This window comes from Capsicum annuum, chromosome 4 (assembly GCF_002878395.1).
Source record: "Capsicum annuum cultivar UCD-10X-F1 chromosome 4, UCD10Xv1.1, whole genome shotgun sequence".
Taxonomy (NCBI): Eukaryota; Viridiplantae; Streptophyta; class Magnoliopsida; order Solanales; family Solanaceae; genus Capsicum; species Capsicum annuum.
This window is the reverse complement of record NC_061114.1, coordinates 36,324,894-36,331,506: the sequence shown is the minus strand read 5'-3', so window position 1 is coordinate 36,331,506 and position 6,613 is coordinate 36,324,894.

Below are 6,613 nucleotides of genomic sequence, written 5' to 3'. Positions count from 1 at the left end.
CTTCGTAATGCACATCTCTAGCCTCCTTGTTAGCAAAACTTTTAGAATAGCTCCTAGTAACATTTTCTTCAAGAACAATCTACCTCGCGATCACATAAGAAGATAAAAACTTCTCTTTTCACTCTTCTGAATAAGCCATTGGCCAATATATTTGAGAGATTGAGAACTAAGGGAATTTTACAACTCAAAAAGGGATTCATACCTAAGTATCCATCTATAAACTTTGATTTATCTAAAAAAATAAGCTTATCATTCAAATATTCAAGTACATGTGATAACGTCCAAACTACACCTTCTCTCAAAAGATGATACAATCATTGTCAAAATATAGTAACCTAATGAAGGTTGGGGTCAAATCCCAAAAGAGCACATAGAATCATAGAACTCAACAGTTGTAGTCAAAGGGCAGAACAGGAAAAGTAAATAGGGTTTTGTGTAGTAATCTCAAGTAAGTAACTATATCAACTTCGATTGTAATCAATTGTAAGTGAACACTAGGATTGTGTTCCCCCTGGCTTCTAAGCTCTATAGGATTATCATGCTTTGTTGAACCAACTCAATACTTTGTATGCAGAATTTATAAGTTATGTAGCTTCTATAGTCTTTTTAGACGAGCAGAAGGATTACACCTTTTACTTTTTGAGTCTCAGGATGTCGCCTTACTAACCCTATCCTTATCCCAATTAACTATTACCTTTTGAGTATCTAGTTATTAGATTAAATCTAAACATAATACTTAGATAAAATCGAGATTCGTGGATTGATAGTTAAACTCCAAATTACTGTTGTCTTTATCTTTTACTAGTCACTATTCATTTTTTGGAGTAAGTAGAAATATCCAGGTGGGATCCTAACGTGTGCACCCATTAAGAAAAATACTATAATAAAGATAAAGCAATGCATGCATGGGTATCTGTTCAGAACAACAACAACTGTTCCTCTACTTTGTCAATCCACTAGGGTTTCCATAACCCTAGCTATTAGTTTTAAGCTGCTACTGCTTTTAAATAAATCAATAACATTCATAATCAAAATCATAGATGAAATCACAATGATAAGAATTATAAAAACATACAAGCGTAACTAATTAATCAACTAAAGTCAATACAAGAGAATCCCAAGATCAAAATCGAATCTTGGAATCAAAATATGCTTTTGTGCATCAAATGTATGTAACTCCTACCAAAAAACACATAAAATGTATTTATAGTACATGAGGAAACTCTAAAACCAAATTCCAAAGGAAATAGGAGAAAATAGGGTTGGTGGACACATGTGTCCTATATTTGCGCCTTGACCCTGGGCACAGGTAGTACCTGCGGTTAGTAGGGTGAGCGCAGGTACCAGTTGAAAAAATCCTACAAGTCAGCTCTCTAGAATTTGCTCTTTTGGTACTTCCTTTGCCTACTTACAGTCCTTAGGTCCTGCTTTCAGTCCACATGTTGACTTAGTAAGTGTCAGGATTCATCTTTTAGCTCTTCTTCGATTTTGGAACATGATTTGATCACGAACAAGACAGAAAGTGTCTTGAACATCCATAATTGCTCCAAAGAATCCAAAAAGACCTTTTTTAATCTTTTTCACGAACTTAGCATCCAAAATATGATTTCTTCCAAAACATACATAAAAAACATCATATCTAAAAAATAACCTCAGAAACTTGCATATTTTGCTCGTTTTAAGCATTAAAAGTGCTATATTTCTATAGAACATCAACACCCTCAACTTAGAACGTTTGCATGTCCTCAGGTAATAAAACACAACAAAAACAAAAATGATGCTTAACTAGTAGAATCTAAGATATTCAAGGAAGTTAGTCAATACTTAAAGCTCAGAACACAACACCCTTCCAATCATATTTTTCAAGACCAACTGTGTATGAACATGAAGCATAACAATATGATACGATGGGATCAAGGTATGGAAATTACATTTGTAACAGACAACCACTCATATATACAAGTTATACTACCCGAAATACGCAAATAGCTAGCAATGTGACTTAAGTGGTCTCATAACAAGGATGTCCCACTAACTCATATAAATAATGCATTTCAATGCAGGGACAATCAGGAGACACTCACACTCAGAAGAGCAGTTCTAATCAATGTGCATCAAAAACCATAGTCTTGACCTTATTCTTTTTTACCTTAGAATTCAGATAGTCAAGTTAGGATCACTATAGGCCTTTTCTTATTTTGAAATGTAGCTTGGGGGATGGTATGGTACATATGGACATATCAAGTGCCTAACCCTCCTTGGCACTACACTAACCTTGGTGTCTCACTTACTAGCCAATTTTCTTTTATTCCATCCTTATTTCTCCCATTTTATTCTTTATTGCACATTCGTGTTGGGTGTGGTCTCTTATTCTTTATTTTTTGGTTTTTCATAATTTTTCTTTTAGTTTTTCTTTTTCTTTTCTTTATCTAACACACCCAACCCTACTAACTTTTTCTCTTATTTTGCCCTTCTTCATACCCATTTTACATGATCCACCCCTGTAATAGACACCCTCAACTTAGGCATTTTTTCTAAGTTAAAGTGCACAATGTCTAAGAAGGACTAGGCCAAAACAAGTTCATTGTTATATAAATGGGAAGGTGAATGGTGCAACGAGAAAAATAGGCTTATAAGGCACAAAACAGGAATCAAGGGATATCATTTACACATGGAAGGTCATTTAGGTTAAAAGTGGACTAAAAACAAAAATAGCCAATGATCATTTCCTAACCAACAATCCTTTAACCTAGGCAAGACTAACCAGGCAAGTCCTAAATTCAACACTTAAAGGCACCTAGCTTGTATCTCTCACACCACAGAACACAGAGTCAATATTACAAACTACTACTTGTCCGGTTCATGTAATTGTTAGGAAGTGGTTATCATGTCCCTAATTCTAATGCCATAATAAGATCCACAATGTTCACACATATATACATTCACACAGTTCTAAAACATAAAATTTTAGAGGGGTATCAAAAAATAAATCAAAACATGACTACTATCCTAAATACTTAAAAATCTCTTATTTACATAAATAAAAACACAATACGAAGTAAAACACAATACGACATAAAATTATCCTAAACATGTTAATTCTACAATCATACCATGGCCAAGAGAAAAAGAAGCACAACAACAAGAACTTGATCTAGCATGGTGTGCCCAACCCCAACTAAAAATTATGAATTGTCCTTAATTCACTAAAATAAAATAAAGGAAAGTGAGAACATACCTTGGACGCACTAGGCGCTCGAATCATAAACATCCTCAAATGGGGGCATATCATCTCACTAAAGGTGGTGGAGGTGGAGGTGCACTATTAGATGATGCACCCACTGCTATAAATACAAGCCTTTGCCTATCAACAAATACAGTCTTTATCATATCATGTCTGTCCTTTTTAATGGCCTGGTCATATGGCAAATTAAGGTCCTACCAGTCATCAATGTGACCTCTCTTGGCCCCAACTATTAGAACCTTCTAATCACCCTTCGTAAATAAATCGCACTATCTTGGTGTACATGGAGGTGATATCTGGATCACATGGGGTATAACAGATAGAGTGACTAGTATACGACTCAATATCAGAGAGCGCACCTCTACTCCTAATGTATCAAACTCCTTCTTCATCTGGGCTAAATCTAACGTATCGGTATCTATTAAATAGGGTGTAAAGCGCCTCTCAAACTCATCGAGCCATTTTTAAAAATCAAAACTTAGCTCAGATAATGCAATTCCCTATACGACCTCCCATCGGGCCTTTGCCTTCTCAAATTTAGTTCTAACCCCTTCTTTCATTTGCTCATAGAGGGTAGTTATTTCAGCCTTAACAATCCTCAACCAAGAATTAGTGGCCTGCTGGTAGTCCACTAAGCTCTGCCAAAACTCACTACATATAGCGACCATATATGTTGTAGAAGTTGAAGTAGATGGGCGAGTAGGATCTGAATATACATCAACCAACTCTGAGGTCAAAGCCACAGCTAAGAAAAAAGTAGTTGGTGTCCCCTCACCCTACGTAAAAGAGTCTAGATCATCTCTCTACTCCCTTATATCCATATAAATACTAATACCCACATCACATAGATGTGCCTTATCAGGCTTTGTGGAAATTATTGGGCCCTCCGTCTGTGCCCATGGTACTCCTTCCTGCTCTCTCGATCTTATAAAGGGCCCGAACATGCAAGATTGTTGAGGTCTAACACATAAGTAAGTCAACTTAATTGTACAAGTAATATAGTAACTCAGATAGTCTGATATCGTGCCCATGAGGAGTATGTTACTAGAAATTCAACCAACTTTAGTTTTCGACAATAATGTATATAGTGTACTAAAGTATTAAGATGATTGTGAATTTTTAAGTAAAAATATAATTAATAAAGAAATAAAAAATGCGATAACAACAATGTAAGCAGGGTTGTAAACAATAATAGTGAGAATCCAGGGTTGAGACAATTTAACAATCTTACAAGTGTCTATTCTTATCATAGTTTAGTTGATTATCAGGTTATTGATTCACAGGGTTTAGAGTATGACCATGGTCTCTCTATCCTTTAATATTCTACCTAACTTGATATTACAACTATATCGTTGAGTGGGGATGCAATAATCAAATTAGATGCATTAAGCTATCTTCCTGCAAGTGAATCAAACAAGGCTTTTACGTATATATCTATCCTATATGCTAATTCAAATTCCTTTTTGTATAATAGAATAAGAACCTTGCTCATTAACCTCTTTGTTCTAACCTATGATTCTCCTCTCGGATTCACATAGTAATATAGATTTATTTTAATGGAAGCCAATCATCAAAATAGTAAGCATAAGAGATTAAGAATATCCTATATGATAATTCAAAAATAAACTATAATAAACAATATCAAAGTGCAATTATGTTTTCGGCGTCAACCCTAGAACAAGGGTGTTTAGCCACTCATGTTCGAATTCAATATCAAAAATTAATAGTTAATCATATCAAAATGTAAACATGGAATAATAAAGTTAAAGATAAACTTGGAATAATAAAGTTCAAAGAACCCTAAGAGAAGTATTGAAAGTGTTTCTGCCTCTGTTGTATGTTTCCAAAGTAGTTTCAATTATGTTTAAGTGTTCCTTTGATAATAGAACGATTTTTACCTAATAGGGAACCACCTCCGCATCGCGAGGGATAGTCCACTAGAGTAGCGGTCACGCCGCATTGTTTAATCCATTGGAGTAGGGGTCACGATGCATTGCTTAGTCCACTGGAGTAGGGGTCGCATTGTGGGCCTATTGCAAAGCCCCACTGGAATTCACTTCTTTTCTGCAAATTAACTTCTACTAAATTTATTGTTTCTTTCTTTTCTTCTATATCCAAATATATGCTTTCCTAGATCATTACACTTCTTTTCAAGTTCATACAATCAATCCCAAGCATTAATCATCACTCGCTTTATGTTATGCATCCAATTTCATCCAATTTCATCAAAAATCCACTCTGCATCACTAATCATGTCCATTAGCTAAATCATGCAATTACACATCAAACACAATAAGAATAACACATTTTATCTTGTAGAACAAGTCCTATTATGTGTAAATATTGGTTTTTGGACATATAAAGTTGCGCAATATCACCACCCCACACTTAGAACCTTATTCGTCTTCGAACAACTTCAAGCAACACTATGTTCAATTAAGAATAACATCACAACCTAGGTAAAATACTTGTGTTGGGCATTCATAAACCAAACAATGACTTCTTCTTCACAACATGTCAATTCACTTCTATAAAAATGGAATTATTCTTTTCAAAAACATCTTTACCTCAAAGGTAAACTTTTAATTTGCTGGAAAATTCAATCAAGTTACTTGATCTAGAACATTATAATTCACCTGACTATCATCCACATGCACCTTCACAAGAAGAAAGTTTCCCACATTCATTCACAATATTACAATATACAATGGAATGGGAATATGAAAAATAAATTATTCACTCTTAACGAGGGATTCATACATGATAGACAATGAACCATAAGCTTTCCCTTAGTGTACCACTCTACTAATAGTCGAATATTGAGTTAAAGGATCAACTAGGTCTTCCAAGGTTATAATGTAGGCTAAGGGATGGGTAGGAACTATTTGGGTGAATAGTGGCTAATCCCCCTAGGCACTTTAGTACATCACGTAAACATTTAAATCATCAGATTAACAACCAAATTCTTTCCTCACAACCATCCCTTCTTCTCTTTCTTTAGCCCTACCGTTTTAAACTTATTACACACTATGGTAAGAGTTTCATTTATTTACCACCTTATTTTTTTTCTTTCTTTTTTTAACATTTCTTCTTATTTTTTTTCTCAGTATTTCATACACTAAATCACCACATATATTAACTTCCTATCTCGATAGCAATCTCTTACGGGCTTCAATTTCACCATCGTCCTTATAAAAAATTTCTACTTCTTACTCTAATAATTTCAACTAAAGCAGTTAGAAGTTTTTAGATCAAATTATGGTTATAGAGTAAAGGGAGAATAGGCTACTTATGAGGCTACCAAAGAAATTAAGTTATAGGCTCAACGGGGCTAACTAGGGATATGCACAAGGGTAGGTAAATGAGGTC